We start from the raw sequence: 20,441 nt of genomic DNA, 5'->3' as shown, positions 1-20,441 counted from the left end.
TGCTCTGAGCGTAGACCCCGAGGTCTGAGTTCGCTAGGGTTTGGAACCATGAACTTATTCCACTCGCTGCCGACTTGTTAAATATGGATATTTATTTTGTGGTGTTGAAATGGACATTTTGAAGTCGTCCAGAATTATTGGTGAGGCAGTTGCTTGCTCGAGCTGCACTGGCGTAATTAGATGCGACAGAGTCCCATGAAGTGAATCCTCAGCATTCTAACTCGAGGATGAGGATTGGCGGATACAGAAAAACATCAGTGGGGGTAGGGCGCTAAAGATATCTTGAACTACCTTTACTTTTACCAAAATAATAAATAATCAAGTCACATGCAAAGTTTAAGGAAGTTTTATTTAAATTTATTCTTTCTACATATCGAAGGTTCTCTGTACAAGAAAACAGTAGAATATTCGCGACTTTTCTTGAACAAATACCAGACAGAATAACGTATCGAGGCCACTCCTCCTAATTTTTTCTTTCTTGTGGTTACTCTCAATCCCTATTTTCTGTTCATTAGTTGGCCTCTTCGATTCGACAGGTTCTGTACTTCTCCCGACCATTCACTGAGGATAGCAATTTAGACAAGGAGAGAAGCTTATCATTGATACCTTGAAAGCCGTCTGCTAAAAACGACTTTCATATCATGTATTCGTACGCAAAGTGCTAATCACTTGTGTGATTCAAAGACACTGCGGCCAAGATTTCCGTGTACTAAGAGTAACTTCATGTTTGGTTGGGCAATGAAAAGCATGTGTCTATCGAGTGCTTTGAACGTAGACGCCGAGTTCTGAGTTCGCTAGGGTTTGGAACTGTGAACATATTCCACCCGCTGCCGACTTGTTAAGTATGGATATTTATTTTATGATACTGAAATGGGCATTTTGAAGTCGTCCAGAATTATTAGTGAGACAGTTGCTTGCTCGAGCTGCACTGGCGTAATTACATGTTCCGTGTTTTTTCACGATTATTCACGGGACGTACTTTGCAAATGTGGTTCACGTTAGCAATGTTACCACTTTGTTCGATACGCTTTTTTGTTATCAGCATAGCGGTGGCTTATCGTATTAGAGTCCCACTCATTCCACGAATTATTCTGAATATGGGATTACGTTTCTGCCTTTAGTAAATGCGTGACTGTGTGCATTCACGTCGTCCATTATTGGACATTTGTATGCTTCATTCATGAGCATTTACGTCTACTTTCTGAATAATAACTTAGTTTAAATATTCAGTTCTGCAATGACTTCTTCCCACTCCCCTCACCCGAACTAATTTTCCAAGCCTCAGATCTTCGATGGCACTTCTTTTCATTCCAGAGTTGCTCATGAAAGTACCATGCTCACGTGCAACGCATTTGAAATATTTCTTGAGCTGCGTTCAGGAGATGCGACATTTCATAATCTGCCACCGGCGGCAACATTACTTTCCAATCTTATGGTGGGTGACTGCGAGTTGAATAGCGAAAAATACATCGATACTTGCTTTCAAATGACTAATTTTCCAGTTTATCTTCATAGCAAGTATCACTTCTACAAGGAGTGATTCATTAATAATGTCATGTTCTAGTAGAACAGTCCAAGGTATTTGTTATAATTTATTTTGATTTAAGTTACGTAAAATGATATTTTATTATTCCTTCCATCTTTAAAAGTTAATGCGTATTTCACTAACAATGGACAAATCACACTATTTTTACTCAAGGGACAAATTTTATACCATAGGGAGTGTTTTCAGGGCACTAATACGCTATGTGCTCGTAGGTGGAAAGTTGGGAGGTAGCGACAGCTTTCAATCTTCATGCTGAATTTTAATTCCACGCCTTGGATTTCCAAGTAGAAACGTGGTACTCCCTTTTTCATTCCCTCAGAACTATCTCTCTTCCATTCGTATTGTTCCCACATGTTTCTTGTACATATTACCCGCCTTCTTCTACAGCTTATGTCAATGTTCCTGAGAATTTCAAAGTTACACACCATTTGTCAGCAGCTTTTTCTCGGTCAACTAACACTGTGCAAGTTCTTTGAAATAGTCTTACATTGTTATTAAATACTGTGTCAGAGTTACCATTCTGGTACCTTCAGTTTTACTAAACCAGAACTCATCGTCTAATAGGTTGGTAAAAACTTTCTAACGCCAAAATCACATAAATATTTCTTTGTTTACAACAACCGATTTCGGCAGACTTTGCTGTAATCTTCAGGTCTTCAAAAATTTTTGTTAAAAGTCGTGTTCGTTTTGAGTTTCAACCTCACGCCAAGTTCTTATGTTAGTGGCTAAAATGTAGCAGTCAGTAATTTCTTTATCAGTTAAGAGATACGTCTCGTACTAGTAGATCACATTTCAGGACTAATGCTCTCTTTATCTGTGCTAGACTTTATTTAAGTCATCCTTAGGTCATCTTTCAAGAGTTATTTTGCTAACAAGTAAACAAAATCCCTTGGCTTTGCTTGCTACGTGGCACTCAGGTTGTGTGCACTAATATAAATTTCTCCTGCTCGTCATTACTTCAGAAATTCTTCGGTTTTCTCTCAGTCCATATTCTGCATTCAGTAGAAATAGTTATTCCGATAGAAACAGTTATTCCGACTACTAACACACAGCAGAGAGTACTTGACTGTCGTGGACCGAGGAACGGCCAACTGTATTGCGAGCGCTATGTCTGTTCCTGTACAGCACTGGGACTTTACGGAGACCAACCTCATTGCTGCAGGCACTGCCGTTCTACAGAGGTGTCGCGTCGTGCGGTTAAGTGACGACACCTGAGGGAAATAACGCGGACTTCAACACGGCGGAAATCCCGAGAAGGCAGGCAGCTGGGCTTGGCTGGCTGTCGTCATAAGAACAAACGGTCGACATGCAACACGGAGGGGTTTCTGCTTGCACGAGTTACACCTACAGTACCGTGTGTAGCTGGCATTCTGTTAAAGGTCCTGTAAATGCACTACTGGCCATTAAAATTGCTACACCAAGAAGAAATGCAGATGATAAACTGGCATTCATTGGACAAATATGTTGTACTAGAACTGACACGTGATTACATTTTCACGTAATTTGGGTGCACAGATCCTGAGAAATCAGTACCCAGAACAACCACCTCTGGTCGTAATAACGGCCTTGATACGCCTGGGCATTGAGTCAAACACACCTTGGATGGCGTTTACAGGTACAGCTGCCCATGCAGCTTCAACACGATATCACAGTTCATCAAGAGTAGTGACTGGCGTATTGTGACGAGCCAGTTGCTCGGCCGCCACTGACCAGACCTTTTCAATTGGTGACAGATCTAGAGAATGTGCTGGCCACGGCAGCAGTCGAACATTTTCTGTATCCAGAAAGACCCGTACAGGACCTGCAACATGCGGTCGTGCATTATGCTGCTGAAACGTAGGGTTTCGCAGGGATCGAATGAAGGGTAGAGCCACGGGTAATAACACATCTGAAATGTAACGTCCACTGTTCACAGTGCCGTCAATGCGAACAAGAGGTGACCGAGAAGTGTAACCAATGGCACCCCATACCATCACGCCGGGTGATACGCCACTATAGCAATGACGAATACGCGCTTCCAATATGCGTTCATCGCGATGTCGCCAAACACGGATGCGACCATCAGGATGCTGTAACCAGAATCTGGATTCATCCGAAAAAATGACGTTTTGCCATTCGTGCGCCCAGGTTCGTCGTTGAGTACACCATCGCAGGCGCTCCTGTCTGTGATGCAGCGTCAAGGGTAACCGCAGCCATGGTCTCCAAGCTGATAGTCCATGCTACTGCAAACGTCGTCGAACTGTTCGTGCAGATGGTTGTTGTCTTGCAAACGTCCCCATCTGTTGACTCAGGGATCGAGACGTGGCTGCACGATCCGTTACAGGCATGCGGGTAAGGTGCCTGTCATCTCGACTGCTAGTGATACGAGGCCGTTGGGATCCAGCACGGCGTTCCGTACTACCCTCCTGAACCCACCGATTCCATATTCTGCTAACAGTCATTGGATCTCGACCAACGCGAGCAGCAATGTCGCGATACGATAAACCGCAATCGCGATAGGCTACAATCCGACCTTTATCAAAGTCGGTTACGTGATGGTACGCAGTTCTCCTCCTTACACGAGGCATCACAACAACGTTTCACGAGGCAACGCCGGTCAACTACTGTTTGTGTATGAGAAATCGGTTGGAAACTTTCCTCATGTCAGCACGTTGTAGGTGTCGCCACCGGCGCCAACCTTGTGTGAATGCTCTGAAAAGCTATTCATTTGCATATCACAGCATCTTCTTCCTGTCGGTTAAATTTCGCGTCTGTAGCACGTCATCTTCGTGGTGTAGCAATTTTAATTTCCCGTAGTGTACAATGGGTAGATAATACGACTCATAGTACAACAAATCACAAACTAGTTAAGGAACTTGTAGGATTAGACGATAATCACACATATTTTAATTTCCTGCAAAAATCATGTGTTGAAGTTTCATCAGTGTAGTGACTAACACGGGCATATGAGTATTATTATCCCAATAACGTCATTTTCATTTCTTTTTTTACGCCGACTAATGGAAGAAACTTGTATGGCACTAGATAATCGCTCACAAGTAACTTAAGTTATCCTAGATACAACCAGCGATGCACCTTCGATCAAAATTCAGCTTATTGTAAAAATCCAGTTCGATAAAAGTTCAATTGTAACAGTCTCAACTGCAGCTGAGAAACCCGCATTTCTCATGACTACATGCAATTTTCTTTCTTCTATTTCGGCCAACTGTGGATCACATGTATTGACTTCGTCATGATTTTGTCTTCTTTCCTAATTTTCGGTTTTTCCAGTATTTATTCTTTCAACGTGATCATTTCTTCTTTCCTCTGTCTATTAACAGAGATGCGCTTTATGACCTTTACCTGAAAACCCCGGAACTTTCTAATCTTGTTTCGGAAAGTTGGCAGCCCTGCAGCTAGGAAGACGCTCGCATACGAAGCTCTCGCTAAGTTAAGTGAGTAATACTGAAATAAGAGCTAATTTAGTTAATATTACGTTTTAAACTAGTGTATTTACTTCTTCTTAGGCTATCTATTGAAGTTTTCGCTTTCCTGACCGTATTTAGACCGAAAAAGAAGTATTTCGTAAAGGACGGTAGTCGCTAGTTTTGTTTACGTTTTTTAGGCTTAAATTTCGCGCGAGTGTAGATTTTTGTTTTTGACTAGAGTTATCGCTTCAAAGCCAAATTAATTCGTGTCTGTCATAGAGAGTTTAGGTAGTTAAATCTAACGGAAGTAAGTTGAAAAGTTTGTTCACATTAGTGTTCATTTACGGATTAGTACAGGTTACGAAACAACTGTGGTCTTGCGCCAACATATTCTCTGCTTTTGTGTTAAGTTTATCTACCAAACCAAGTGTAGCAAATGTCGTGGTTGCCGTAGAAATTTGAAAGAGGGAGTGTTCTGTGTATACTGTAAGTTATGGTTTCATTGGGGCGAATGTAGCGGCGAGGAAACGAGGGTAGAAAATGAGGCTCTTGCACGGCAGTGTAGGTTACGCGGAAAAGTCATAAAAATTGCCGAAGAGGAGGCAAAAATTTGTGCGATAAAGGCTGAAACAAAAAACGCGAACTTTTTTGAGAAATTAATGTACTCAAGAGTAATTAGCCATCTCAACAGTAATGGGATACTTAGTAAATCACAGTTCAGATTTCAAAAATGTTGTTCCACTGAGACAGCAATATAGTTTCATTGTCCACATAACAGAGTCTTTATACAGAAAAATGTCACCAATAGGAATTTTCTGTGACTTGTTCAAAGCGTTTGATTGTGTGAAGCATGACATTATGTTACAGAAATTACAATACTATGGTATAAATGGAATAGCATATGAGTGTTTTAAGTCATACCTACAGAACAGAAAACAAAAAGTTCTTTTTATGTGGGTCAAGTGATTTAAATAAGTTTGCCACTTTATCTAACTGGGGTGAAATTGCATTAGGTTTTCCACAGGGTTCATTCATGGGTCCTCTTCTATTCTTGATATATGTGAACAACCTCCCTTCTCATCTGAAACAAGAAGCTGAACTTACGCTGTTTTCTGATGATACAAGCATCATTATTGATCCAGTAAAAGAACCTCTAGTTGAAAATGATACAAATAAGGTCGTTGTAAAAGTCATTAATTGGTTTTCTGCAAATGGGCTTGCTTTAAACTTTGAAAAAGCACAGCACATCCAATTTTCTGCTGCAAAAAGTACAGTTCCTTCAATAGATATAATAGAACAGAAGTCAGTGGACAGGGTAGAGCACACTTAGTTTTTGGATGTACATATAGATGAGAATCTTAATTGGAAAATTCATATTTCAAATGTTCTAAAGCGACTAGCTTCAGCAACTTTTGTAATCAGAATAATTGCCAATTTTCAGAATATAGAAATTACTAAGGTAAAATACTTTGCATACTTTCACTCTCTGATGTTATACGGAATAATATTCTGGGGTAACTCAACACTTAGGCAAAAAGTATTCACTGATCAATAGAAAGTGGTAAGAATAATGTGTGGGGTTCATAGTCGCACATCTTTTAGGGATCTTTTTAAAAGATTGGGAATTCTTAAAACAGCCTCACAGTACATTTACTCACTAATGAATTTTGTTCTCAACAACAAGGACCAGTTTAAAAACAACAGTGACATTCATGATTATAATTCCAGAAAAAAGAAAGACTTGCACTATCCTTTACTCAACCTATCTTTGGCACAGAAATGGGTAAAACACGCTACTATAAAATTGTTTGACAAATTACCAGATAAAATAAAATGTCTGACAGATAGCAGTAATAGCTTCAAAAATAAAATGAAATCATATCTCCTTGACAACTCCTTCTATACCAGAGATGAATTCTTGAATAGGAATAAATAAATCTATAAAATAGTATATGCATGTTGTGCCATTTACAAATACTAACTTTAACACTGTCCTCTAATATATAAAAAAATGTTGTTTCATATGTGCATTTCTTGTGCACTTGTCACGTTCCACATCATAACGGCTATCATACCATTCCATTGAACAATGGAACACACAACCAACCAACTAACTTACTAAGTAACTAACTGAGTAGAATATCTGCTTTCGTAACTTTAATTTCTGTTCAGTACTTTATTATGTCACAGAAACAGCTGATTTGCGTTTTGGATTCTTTTTTGAAATGGTCAGATATTATTTAGTCGATCTTCCCAGGTTCATAAGAACCAAGCTACCATAAAACGAAATTCTCGTTTCCCTGAGAGCATCAGATAGATTTTCAGTGTGGGAGTAGATTTCTTCATTACTTCTTCTTATCCACGTACACCCACGTTTTCTTGGCCCGAGTATTGCCCATGGTATCTTTCTTTCTCCGATACTTCAATTTCACCCTTTTTGTTAAATGACAGTGTTGCAATGCTGAAATTTTGGTTTTACTGAGAGTGATTTTGTAATTGTAAATGTCCTTAAGTGATAAGCAGTGTCTACTTTACAGGCTCTACCTCAGTTTGCTCCTTTATCTCCCCCCTCCCCCCCCCCCCCCCACCACCCGCCCACCAAAGTATGTAAATTTATTCATTCCATGCATGTCTTATCTCGCACCTAGAAATTTTGTCTTCTCGAAAAACAATTATAATCCAGCCTTTTATGCTGTCTCTTTCAACATGTTGAATCACACACCGACGTTTTCGGAAAATATTGCTACCTAATGTGCAATGGCTAGACAGTTTAGTGTGACGTTTGTGTTTTTGTATATCAATCTGAAGTACAATATTCCATTTCATTAGGTGTCTTCTCCGGAAAACAGCTGAAGAGCGTTGGGGAGAGATCGTCACCTTACCTTACACTACTGAATTTTATTTTGGAATTCGTTCTGGCAATGTTGTTTTTAGTTGCAATCGTTTTTCTGTCTATAGACTCGTAGAGTGTCTTGAAGTCTAAATTACTTACGACTACATTTTTTTCTTGTTAGACAATAATTCCTTATAATAGGTTTCAAATTCATAATCTCTTCTACGTAGGACTGGAACTTTCTAAATCCCCCTTGGTATTCACCTAGTTGCTGGTCTGATTTCTCTTCCACACGATTTCGAAGGGCGTTAGGATTTTATAGGTGACAATCAAGAAAAAGATCCCTATATTTTTGTTAGCATCTGCTTATCTTATTTCTCGTGCAAAGGATGTATGAAAGTAGTATAACAAGTTCCCGGACTTCTTGCCGCGGCAGTTCAGGGCAAAACCTCGAGCTTTCGACGATCTCCACCATCGTCTATGTCAGGAGCAACTGACTGTCAGAGCTGGTGCTGTGTTGGTCTTTTATAGTCAGAAGAACGCTTCTGATTGGTCGCTAGTCACGTGATGATGTCGCAGATGATGTCAACATCTGTGCTGGTGGTGGCACCGCTCCCGCCATAGCGTAGACATTGCGACGAATATCGCTGCCTCTTCTCTGAATCGAGAGCTCGCTTCCATGCACCGCTAAGATTATATCCGCCGTCGTTGCTGAAAGTTTTCTCACACATTCTTACTTCTGCAGCCTCTTCAATTATAAAGTCCCAGTTTGCGGGGTCCTGGGACAAAACTTTTGTTTCGTCAAACATATACAGGGTGTTACAAAAAGGTACGGCCAAACTTTCAGGAAACATTCCTCACATACAAAGAAAGAAAATATGTAATGTGGACATGTGTCCGTAAACGCTTACTTTCCATGTTAGAGCTCATTTTATTACTTCTCTTCAAATCACATTAATGATGGAATGGAAACACACAGCAACAGAACGTACCAGCGTGACTTCAAACACTTTGTTACAGGAAATGTTCAAAATGTCCTCCGTTAGCAAGGATACATGCATCCACCCTCCGTCGCATGGAATCCCTGATGCGCTGATGCAGCCCTGGAGAAGGGCGTATTGTATCACAGCCGTCCACAATACGAGCACGAAGAGTCTCTACATTTGGTACCGGGGTTGCGTAGACAAGAGCTTTCAAATGCCCCCATAAATGAAAGTCAAGAGAGTTGAGGTCAGGAGACGTGGAGGCCATGGAATTGGTCCGCCTCTACCAATCCATCGGTCACCGAATCTGTTGTTGAGAAGCGTACGAACACTTCGACTGAAATGTGCAGGAGCTCCATCGTGCATGAACCAAATGTTGTGTCGTACTTGTAAAGGCACATGTTCTAGCAGCACAGGTAGAGTATCCCGTATGAAATCATGATAACGTGCTCCATTGAGCGTAGGTGGAAGAACATGTGGCCCAATCAAGACATCACCAACAATTCCTGCCCAAACGTTCACAGAAAATCTGTGTTGATGACGTGATTGCGCAATTACATGCGGATTCTCGTCAGCCCACACATGCTGATTGTGAAAATTTACAATTTGATCACGTTGGAATGAAGCCTCATCCGTAAAGAGAACATTTGCATTGAAATGAGGATTGACACATTGTTGGATGAACCATTCGCAGAAGTGTACCCGTGGAGGCCAATCAGCTGCTGCACACGCTGTACATGGTACGGAAACAACTGGTTCTCCCGTAGCACTCTCCATACAGTGACATGGTCAACGTTACCTTGTACAGCAGCAACTTCTCTGACGCTGACATTAGGGTTATCGTCAACTGCACGAAGAATTGTCTCGTCCATTGCAGGTGTCCTCGTCCTTCTAGGTCTTCCCCAGTCGCGAGTCATAGGCTGGAATGTTCCGTGCTCCCTAAGACGCCGATCAATTGCTTCGAACGTCTTCCTGTCGGGACACCTTCGTTCTGGAAGTCTGTCTCGATACAAACGTACCGCGTCACGGCTATTGCCTCGTGCTAATCCATACATCAAATGGGCATCTGCCAACTCCGCATTTGTAAACATTGCACTGACTGCAAAACCACGTTCGTGATGAACACCAGCCTGTTGATGCTACGTACTGATGTGCTTGATGCTAGTACTGTAGAGCAATGAGTCGCATGTCAACACAAGCACCGAAGTCAACATTACCTTCCTTCAATTGGGCCAACTGGCGGTGAATCGAGGAAGTACAGAGCTCTAACATGGAAATTAAGCGTTTCCGGACACATGTCCACATAACATCTTTTCTTTATTTGTGTGTGAGGAATGTTTCCTGAAAGTTTGGCCATGCCTTTTTGTAACACCCTGCATTTTATGTTTGTTTGTGACGCTGTGCTCAGCAATTGCACATTTCTCCAGTTCTCGATTTTTAATATTCCGTTGATGTCCTATACAGCGGTCGGAAACGGTGCGGATGGCCTGACCGATGTAATTCCTTCCGCACTCATAAGGAATGTTGTAAATCTCAGGAATCCTCAGGCAAAGACTGTCGTTGACAGGGCGTAGCTTCTGCTTTATCTGCTTAAGAGGACGGAAGACAGATGTGGTGCCTCGTCTTCCCAGAACTCTGCCTATTTTACTGTGTGTAGCGCCGCAGAAGAGAAAGAATGCATTTAGTGACACATCACGTGAATGTTCAATGTTTTAATATTTTCACGTTGCCTTTTTCTTGGAGAACGCTGACCTGGTGTCACGAGACCCATAGCCTTTCTTTCGGAACACATACTTCAGACATTTAATTTCGGAATCGAAGTGGTCTTTGTGAGAAACGTTTTTGCTCTGCATACCATCGTTCTTAAAGTTGCTCTCTTCTGGATTTAATGGTAACACTGCTGGGCGTTAAGATATAAATCAATGTGTGTCGGCTTGTGTGCCGAGACGTTCATCCGAGTTTCGTTGTACGTCTAAAATGGCAGTCTTCCTTCTTTCTCTGTCTTCTCGACGGTCAAACAGATGATTGGATGCATGATTTTCATCGTTCCTGGGAGTGCTCAAGAGCTATAAACGTGTCGTCCACATAACGATAAATTGAAGGTGGACGAAGAGGAACTGAATTTATGTTCCATAAAAGAGTTGATGATTGCTGGGGGTTACGGAGAACCCATAGCCATTCCGTCAGTCGTTTCACAAAATTTACCACCGTACAAGAAGTAGATGGTCATCGTAACATGTGGGAACAATTTTATCGTTTCAGGAGAAAAATGCTCTGCCAACAGTTTCAACGTGTCCTCGACAGGAACTTTTGTAAATTGTGAGACCACATCCAGACTGACGAAAATATCGTTTGGGGCAACTATAATTTGTATAGGTTCTTCAATTAACACCTGAGAATATTTAATGTGATGTTCACAGCTGCCAACTATTGGAGTCATCAACTAATTTAAATATTTGGCCGTTCTGTGAATAGGAGAATAATGGCGCACTAAATTCATTTAATCGTTATATGACAACGCGTTTATGGTCTGACCACATGGCGCAGAAGCTCTTGGGCTCTTTCAGGAACATACGAAGAGCATGCACCCAATGACCTGGAGAACTGTCGAGACAGAGAAAGAAGGAATGTCGCCGTTTTTGGATATTCTGCTACAACGAATGACGGATGGACGTCTCGGCACGCAAGCCGACAGACACTGATTTATGTCTTAGCGCCGAAAGTTCTCACAATCCATTCCAGAAGAGAGCAGCTTTAAATACGATGGTACGCAGATCAAAAATCTTTTCTGACGAGGACCAGTTGGATTCCGAAATTAATCTGCTGAAGTACGTGTTCCGAAAGAACGGCTATAGGTCACGCGGAACAGGTCAGTGTTCTCCAAGAAACGGAAACGTGAAAATATTGAACATTCACATGGCGAGCCACCAAATGCATTCCCTCTCTTCTGCGACGGTACATCCAGTAAAATAGGCAGAGTCCTGAGAAGATGAGTATCAGATCTATTATCCCGACCTCCTAAGCAGATAAAGCAGATGCTACACCCTGTTAACGACAGTCTTTGCCTGAGGATTCCTGACATTTACAACATTCCATATGAGTGTGGAAGCAACTACATTGTTCAGTCCATCCGCACAGTTTCCGAACGCTGTACAGAACTTCAACGGCATATAAAAATAGAGAACAGGAGAAATCTGCAGTTGCTGAGCACAGCCTCACAAACGAACATAAAATATTGTGTGACGAAGCAAAAGTTTTGTTCCAGGCTCCCGCATACTGGCTATCTGTATTTGAAGAGGCTGTAGGAATAAGAAAGTGTGAGAAAACCTTCAACAGCGAAGGCGGATATAACCTTAGCGGTGCATAGAAGCAAGCTGTCGATTCAGAGAAGAACTAGAGATATTTGTAGCAATGTCTACGCTATGGTGGGAGCGGCGGAGCCACCAACACAGATGTTGACACCACCTGCGACAGTACGACGTAACTGCGGACTAACCAGAAGCGTTTTTTGGACTATATATGGCCATCACAGCAGCACTTTTGACTACCACCATCTCAAACACTGTCCTCCCCCATTCCTTGCAGTCCTTGCCGCCCTCTACAATGTAATCCTTGCCACCGGCTTCCACCCCGACCTGTGGAAAACCTCCCGTATCCTATTGTTCTCCAAACCCAACAAGCCTCCATTTGATGCCTCCTCCTATCGCCCTATTTATTTCACCTTGGTATTCAGCAAGCTCTTGCAATCCATTCTTATCTGGCGCATCCTTCACCACCTTCACCGACACAAACTCGTCCCCAACACCCAAATATGGCTATCGACCTCCCTTCTCTGCAGATGATCAACTCCTATGCTCCACTCATCTCCTCTCCTTCCAGCTTAACTCCCGTCGCTCCGCCATTTTTGTCTCCCTAGATCTCCAAAAGGCCTATGACCGCGTATTGCATCCTCGTCACCTGTTTAAACTCCACGCCTACACCCTTCATATCAACTATGACTGTCTGATTGCCTCCTCCATCTCCCACCACCCCTCCTACATTACCATTCATAATGCCGATTTCTGCACCTTATACTCCTCTGTGGTTGTGCACCAGGACTCGGTCCTCTCCGCTCTCCTCCCCCCTCTGGTCCACCTGCTGCAGTATGTTGATGACACCGCCTTCCTTGCCATCGATCCTACCCTTCAACGGTCCCGATGCCTTCTCCAGAATCACCTTGACCTTTTTGTCACATGGAGTAACCAGTGGCTCCTCAAAACCAATCCTTCCAAGACCCAGGCAATCATTGCAGGTCGTACCACTTGCTCCTTCCAGCTCCTTGATTTTTCTTTTACCATCTGCACCCATCCTGTCCACCTCTCCCTCACCCAAATTGGACTCACCATTGACCATCCCCCATCTCTTCTCTATCCAATCCAAAGTCTACAACCACCTCCACCTCCTTAAACTCTTCGCTGGCCAGATATGGTGTTTGAACCCCTCTACCATCCTCCACACCTACAAATCCTTAATCTGTCCCATCCTTATTCCAGTCCCGCCTGGATATCCGCCCCCTCCCAATTTCTGTAAGTCCCTCCAGATCCTCAAGTGCCATGCACTCCACCTCACCTTCCATAAACGCCTCCTGTCCCCAACTCGGGTCCTGTATGACCTGATTCCTTTCCCCATCTGCTCTTTTTTCCTCGAACATATCAGAGTCCTCTACACCTCCCGCCGATTTAATCCCCCTATCGCCTGGTTGCTCCTCTCCTCTCCAACCCCTACGCCTTGCCACACCTTCACCATTGTGTCCACCCAAGCTACCTTAACCTTCCGTCCGCCATCTCACCAGTAGGGCATGGTATAGATTTGACGGTGCCTGAACCACAAGATGATATAAATTCTATTCCAATAGAAGTATTTTCTGATGTACAATCTGATTTAGATGAACCAGATGATGATGAATTCCGGTGTATTACAGAAAGTCTGGAGCCCAAATTGTTTACTCAAACCGAGCTTAAAAAAAATGGTTCAAATGGCTCTGAGCACTATGGGACAACATCTTAGGTCATCAGTCCCCTAGAACTTAGAACTACTTAAACCTAACTAACCTAAGGACATCACACACATCCATGCCCGAGGCAGGATTCGAAACTGCGACCGTAGCAGTCCCTCGGTTCCGGACTGCAGCGCCTAGAACCGCACGGCCACCGCGGCCAGCCAAACCAAGGTTAAAGGTTATATTAGGGATCTGGGCTTAACGAAAGAAAATGCTGAATTGCTTGTCTCTGGATTAAAAGAAGAGAACTTATTGGCAGTTTAAAGCAGCATATACACGTACAGAAAGAGAGAGCAGTAATTTTCTAAGTTTTTTAACAAGAGGGTGATTTGGTGTACTGCTCTGTCATTCGCGGTCTGTTGAATGAGTTTGGTATCGAATACAAAAAGAAAGACTGGAGGATGTTTATTGATTCATCCAAAACTAGTTTAAAGTTTGTTTTATTACACAATGATAACATGTAAGCATCTATACCTGTTGGACATTCTGTACATATGAAAGAAAGCTATGAAAACCTAGAAATAGTGCTAAATAAAATAGGCTATTCTGTTCGAGGTAGGATGATATGTTGCAATCTAAAAGTAACATGCATGCCCCTTGGTCAACAAGGTGTCTTTACCAAATTTCCATGTTTATTGTGTGAATGGGACAGTAGGGCTAGGGATCAACACTGGTTCAGGAAGAACTGGCCTGTGAGGGAGTCATTAAAACCTGGTGATAAGAACATTCTACGCAAAAATCTTGTAAAACCAAAAAAAGTACTCCTACCACCTCTACATAGAAAGTTAGGCCTAATGAAACAGTTTGTAAAGGAGAATGAGATTTTCACTCTGCAGCGGAGTGTGCGCTGATATGAAATTTCCTGGCAGATTAAAACTATGTGCCCGACCGAGACTCGAACTCGGGACCTTTGCCTTTCGCGGGCAAGTGCTCTATCAATTGAGCTACCCAAGCACGACTCACGACCCGTCATCAAACTGGCGGAAGTAAAGCAATGAGGAACGGGCGTGAGTCGTGCTTCGGTAGCTCAGATGGTAGAGCACTTGCCCGCGAAAGGCAAAGGTCCCGAGTTCTAGTCTCGGTCGGGCACACAGTTTCAATCTGCCAGGAAGTTTCAGTTTGTAAAAGCTTTGCCAAAAGATGGACCATGTTTTAAGTATCTCTGCCAAAAGCTTCCACACCTTTCAGAAGCTAAACCAAAAGAAGGCGTCTTTGTCGGACCTGACATTAGAAAATGGCCATAAATGAGAAAGAAGCATAGGATCATTCAAGCAAATCGTTACAAAGTTCTTATGACATGAAAAAGACCCAGAATATATTTCTATTATAGCTACAATGTTAAAGAAATTTAAAACTTAAGGATATTTAATTAGCATGAATGTTCACTTTTTGAACAGTCATCTTGATTACTTCCCAGACAATATGGGAGATGTTAGCAAGGGGCAAGGAGAGAGTTTTAACCAGGACATTAAAGTGATGGAAAAACGCTACCAAGGCCGCTGGAACATCAACATGATTGGGGGGGGGGGGGGGGGCTAATGTTGGTCACTTCACACTTCACACTTCACTGAGAAGTTCAGCAAGCGATTCATCGTAGAAAAAGCTACACAAGAAGCTTCAATGAAAAAAGAGAAAGAAAATACCAACCAATTCCAGCTGACAAGTGAAACCTCTATTAACACATATCATTGTTTTAAGTAGTTTACTGTAAATCCAAACCATGCATATGTTGTAACAAAGCGTTTCATTAAGTTCCCCATTTACTGTAAAGCATAGGATATTTATATTATATAGTAAAGAGCATATTACTGGAAACTATGGGTGACAAAAAAACTAAGGCTAGATTTGGAATCAGCTCATAAATTCTGCAAAGAACAGCTATCAAAGTAAAAGAAGTTTTTGAAACAAAATTTTTCGTTGGTCTGTGTAATTATTCTCCACCGCCAAATATTAATCTGTGGTTACTAAATGTTAATGTAACTTTAAGATTGAATTAATTTGTTGATCTGACACTCAGCCATTATTGACACATATGTCATTTGTCATGTTGTTGTGGTCTTGAGTCCTGAGACTGGTTTGATGCAACTCTCCATGCTACTCTATCCTGTACAAGCTTCTTCATCTCCCAGTACCTACTGCACCCTAAATCCTTCTGAATCTGCTTAGTGTATTCATCTCTTGTTCTCCCTCTACGATTTTTTCCCTCCACGCTACCCTCCAGTACTAAATTGGTGATCCCTTGATGCCTCAGAACATGTGCTACCAACCTATCCCTTCCTCTAGTCAAGCTGTGCCACAAACTCCTCTTCTCCCCAATGCTGTTCAATACCTCCTCATTAGTTATGTGATCTACCCATCTAATCTTCAGCATTCTTCTGTAACACCACATTTGGAAAGCTTCTATTCTCTTCTTGTCCAAACTATTTATCGTCCATGTTTCACTTCCATACATGGCTACACTCCATACAAATACTTTCAGAAACGACTTTCTGTCACTTAAATCTATTCGATGTTAAGAAATTTCTCTTCTTCAGAAACGCTTTCCTTCCCATTGCTAGTCTACATTTTATATCCTCTCTACTTCGACCATCATCAGTTATTTTGCTCCCCAAATAGCAAAACTCCTTTACTACTGTAAGTGTCTCATTTCCTAATCTAATTCCGTCAGCATCACCCGACCTAATTCGACTACATTCCATAATCATCGTTTTGCATTTGTGGATGTTCATCTTATACCCTCCTTTCAAGACACCGTCCATTCCGTTCAACTGCTCTTCTGGGTCCTTTGCTGTCTCTGACAGAATTACAATGCCATCGGCGAACATCAAAGTTTTTATTTCTTCTCCATGAATTTTAATACCTCCTACGAACTTTTCTTTTGTTTCCTTTACTGCTTGCTCAATATACAGATTGAATAGCATCGGGGAGAGGCTACAACCCTGTCTCACTCCCTTTCCAACCACTGCTTCCCTTTCATGGCCTTCGATTCTTATAACTGTCATCTGGTTTCTGTACAAATTGTAAATAGCCTTTCGCTCCCTGTATTTTACCCCTGCCACGTTCACAATTTGAAAAAGAGTATTCCAGTCAATATTGTCAAAAGCTTTCTCCAACTCTACAACTGCTAGCAACGTAGGTTTGCCTTTCCTTAATCTTTCTGCTAAGATATGTCGTAGGGTCAGTATTCCCTCACCTGTTCCCATATTTCTACGGAATTCAAACTAATCTTCCCCGAGGTCGGTTTCTACCAGTTTTTCCATTCGTCTGTAAAGAATTCGCGTTGGTATTTTGCAGCAGTGACATATTGAACTGATAGTTCGGTAATTTTCACATCTGGCAACACCTGCTTTCTTTGGGATTGGAATTATTATATTCTTCTTGAAGTCTGAGGGTATTTCGCCTGTCTCATACCTTTTGCTCACCAGATGGTAGAGTTTTGTCAGGACTGGCTTTCCCAAGGCTGTCAGTAGTTCTAATGGAATGTTGTCTACTCCTGGGGCCTTGTTTCGACTTAGGTCTTTCAGTGCTCTATCAAACTCTTCACTCAATATCCCATCCACCTTTCTGCTTTCCCTTCTTTGCTTAGAACTGGGTTTCCATCTGAGATCTTGATATTATATCGATGGCAATCTAAATGGTGAAATGTATGCTGATTTCCTACGTAATGTTCTACCGATGTTACTACAAGATGTTTCACTGCATGACAGAATGGCGATGTATTTCCTACATGATGGATGTCCGGCACATAGCTCGCGTGCAGTTGAAGCGGTACTGAATAGCATATTTCATGACAGGTGGAATGGTCGTCGAAGCACCATACCACGGCCCGCACGTTCACCGGATCTGACGTCCCTGGATTTCTTTCTGTGGGGAAAGTTGAAGGATATTTGCTATCGCGATCCACCGACAACGCCTGACAACGTGCGTCAGCGCATTGTCAATGCATGTGCTAACTTTACAGAAGGCGAACTACTCGCTGTTGAGAGGAATGCCGTTACATGTATTGGCAAATGCATTGAGGTTGACGAACATCATTTTGAGCGTTTATTGCATTAGTGTGGTATTTACAGGTAATGACGCAGTAACAGCATGCGCTCTCAGAAATGATAAGTTCACAAAGGTACATGTATCACATTGGAACAACCGAAATAAAATGTTCAAATGTACCTACGTTCTGTATTTCAATTTAAAAAAACCTATCTGTTAGCAACTGTTCGTCTAAAATTGTGAGCCATATGTTTGTGGCTATTACAGCGCCATCTATCACCAAGCGAAAAAAGTGGTCCATCTAAAACATTCATTTTTCTTTACGTTCTAGACGAATATGTAATAAAAAATGGGGGTTTCTATTTAAAAAAACCGCAGTTGATATCCGTTTGACGTATGACAGCGCCATCTAGCGGGCCAACCATAGCGCCATCTGGTTTCCCCCTTCAAGCTAGACAAGTTTCGTTCTTTGTAATTTTTTCGTTTGACGCTTATTTAGTGAGATATTTGGCCCGGTCAGGATCAATGGACCACCCTGTATAACATTACGGGTTGCATAAAGCGACATCGATAGGGGAAGCTGAATATCACATTATGAAGAAACTTGCAGAACCTCACCCTAGTCGTGCTGAAGTAATTATCAATGGTATATGCGATGTGAAGCAGAATTACTGCGATGTCTGCTATTCGTGAATTATCTTTTGTCGGTTTGCTTACGAGAGACGTTGTACGGAGCCTCTGCTACTGCTTCTGCTGGCAACCCCGCTTTTGTGCAAAGAGGCTGGTACATATTGGCTCCAACTCAGCTCACGTACGCCTTTGACACGGCTCTACATATACCTGGCCGAGCGGGCTGCAACAACATGCCGTGCGCTGCGTTCGCATACGAGTGGATGTAGCTGTACGGCGTGCGAGTAATTAATTACCACCGGGACTGCTGCTTGCAGCAGAACAAACAAACGCGCCACACGTGTGTGCGCCCGTGTTTGAAAAAGCCGGGGAGGACCAAGCACTGCGCTCCCCGCACCGCAAGCCTGAAATCCACGGCGGTGCCTTGTGTTGGCAGCTCGCCCTGCGGCGCAAGTTTCTTGATTTACGGTTCCAATTAACGCGGCGAATGCTATGCATACTGCTAGACGGGACACCAGTTGCACAGCGGAGGATTTTCCAAACAGTTCACGCTACTTTGCTGCCGAAATGTCGTTCACAACACTGAACTGAAACCGAAGTCTTGTTTCTCCGAAAAGAATACCGTCACCTAGTCAGTCTAGGGCAGGGCTTAACAACTGGCCGGTTTTGAGCGCGAGTACTCGCGTCTGCTCAGGCACGTGCTCGCGAGCAGGTGCACGGTCGCGGAGTAGGGAGGGAGGGGAGGGAGGGGAAATGCGCGCGCATGTTTGAATGTGATCTCGCGTTCTTAGAAGATTTAACTAGCCATCTGAATGCTTTGAACATTTTACTACAAGGCAAAGATCTGCTAATTACTCATTTCATAGATCGAATACGAGCTTTTAAAATGAAATTGACACTTTGGGTGAGTCAGCTGGAAACAGGAAACCTAGCTCATTTTCCTAAATTATCATCCATGCAATGTGTTCAGAAAGACTGTGAACGTTATTCACATACTTTAGTTGATCAGCGCTTTCAAGATCTGACAGCACTAGACAGTGAGTTTGATCTGTTCTCTCCATATTCAGCGAATATTTAAGAGATTCGTCCTGAGCTTCAGCAAGAAATTATTGACCTGCAGTGTGACAGCGAATTGAGAGACAAATTTCAGAACAAGAAAAACATTTTGGAATTCTACAGACACTTCCCTCAGGATAGATTTCCTCGTTTGCACAAACTGGCGGCTACAATAATATCAATGTTCGGTTCCACGTGTGTTTGTGAACAACTGTTCTCTGCAATGAATTGTAACAAGACACGCCTGAGAAATGCATTGTCTGATCGAAATTTAAACTGCACGCTGCGCCTAAAATGCACAAGAACAATTACTCCGAACATAGACGCAATTGTAAAGGGCAAAAAGTACAAGGTAACCGAGAATCCCACACTTCAGTGACACCTTTTATTGTGTAACAGTTCACAAATTAATGCGAATGTAGAGGCATACACTAAGCTAATAAAATTATGTGGCATGTGTACATTCTCCTTTATTTGTTTCATTTGTCGCAGTAATATTTCGTGAGTGATATCCCTGCAGGTGGCCGCGGATTTACATTGACTGGCGGCAGCTGTTGTGTGCCCCACGTGACTTTCCCCACTCTCCGCTCTGGTCCGGTAGTGGGGGTAGCGTGCTCGCGCTGCTCCGTGCTCGCGCCTTGCTGCTCGCAGCTTGCTCCACGAGCACGTATGTTGTGAAGCCCTGGTCTAGGGCATGGGTTCACAGGAGGAATGCACCGCGACCAGAAGGTGAACGCAGGCCTCAGAGCTGCAAATGGTGTATCCCGTTCTCCGTCGTCACAGGGAATAGTGTTGAGGCCCACGGGAAAGACATGCCGTGGGGTGTACGTCACAGCACGCCATTCAACGGGTCTTACGAGCGCCAACAGCCGTCTCCGACGGAGAGTGGGTTAATACACTACTGGCCACTAAAATAGCTACACCACGAAGATGACGTGCTACAGACGCGAAATTTAACTGA

General features: G+C 42.7%; 1 protein-coding gene across 1 annotated transcript in view; it reads left to right on the top strand.

The window, feature by feature from the left end:
- Positions 1–20,441, top strand: part of LOC126258469 (Down syndrome cell adhesion molecule-like protein Dscam2) — a 687,321-nt gene that overhangs the window by 357,559 nt on the left and 309,321 nt on the right. The window lies entirely within an intron of this gene.

Source organism: Schistocerca nitens, chromosome 1, assembly GCF_023898315.1.
Source record: "Schistocerca nitens isolate TAMUIC-IGC-003100 chromosome 1, iqSchNite1.1, whole genome shotgun sequence".
Classification (NCBI taxonomy): Eukaryota; Metazoa; Arthropoda; class Insecta; order Orthoptera; family Acrididae; genus Schistocerca; species Schistocerca nitens.
Note: the sequence above shows the minus strand (reverse complement) of the source record. Positions and strands in the feature narration are given on the sequence as shown.